This window comes from Orycteropus afer, unplaced genomic scaffold, assembly GCF_000298275.1.
Source record: "Orycteropus afer afer isolate SDZICR_OR568_19922 unplaced genomic scaffold, OryAfe1.0 scaffold00921, whole genome shotgun sequence".
Taxonomy (NCBI): Eukaryota; Metazoa; Chordata; class Mammalia; order Tubulidentata; family Orycteropodidae; genus Orycteropus; species Orycteropus afer.
Genome location: NW_006922508.1, coordinates 366,838 through 367,643, shown reverse-complemented (window position 1 = coordinate 367,643; position 806 = coordinate 366,838).

Sequence of the window (806 nt, the reverse complement as noted above, 5' to 3'; positions counted from 1 at the left end):
CCCTTCTTCATTGACCCTCCACCTTACCAAGAATGATGATTGGTAAAAGATGATTGAAAGAGAAACCATTCTCCAGGGAATGGTTCTTTCTTACAACATGACCAGAATGGACAAGTCTGGCCATTCTCATTTCCAAGGAGCATTCCATTCCAGCTGCACTTCTTCCAGGACAGATTTGTTAGTCCTTTTAGCAGACCATGGTACTCTTAGCATTCTTCTCCAGCACCACAACTCAAAAGTATCAGCTCTTCTTCAGTATTCCTTATTCATTGTCCAGCTCTCACATGCATAAGAGGCAATTGAAAATACTATGACTTGGGTTAAGTGTACCTTAGTCTTCAAGGAGACATCTTTGCTCTTCATCATTTGAAAGAGGTCTTTTGCAGCAGATTTGCCCAATGTAATATGTCATCTGATGTCTTGACTGCTGCTTCCATGGGTGTTGGTTGTAGAACCAAGTAATATGAAATCCTTGACAACTTCAATCATTTCTCCATCTACCATGAAGCTGTTTATTGGACTAGTTTTGAGGACTTTTGTTTTCTTTATATTGAGGTATAATCCATACTGCAGACTGTAGTCTGTAATCTTCATCAGTAAGTGCTTCAAGTCATCCTTTTCAGCAAGCAAAATTGTGTCATCTGTGTATCATGGGTTATTAATGAGTCTTCAGAATATCCTATAGTGAACTGAAAAACTTAGCACAGCTGGTAAATATTGCTTGAGTATTATTTAATCATAGAAATATTTTTTTAAAAAACACTTCTTATGGCAGAAAATAGTTGGTGCACCTATAAGGTGAGCAA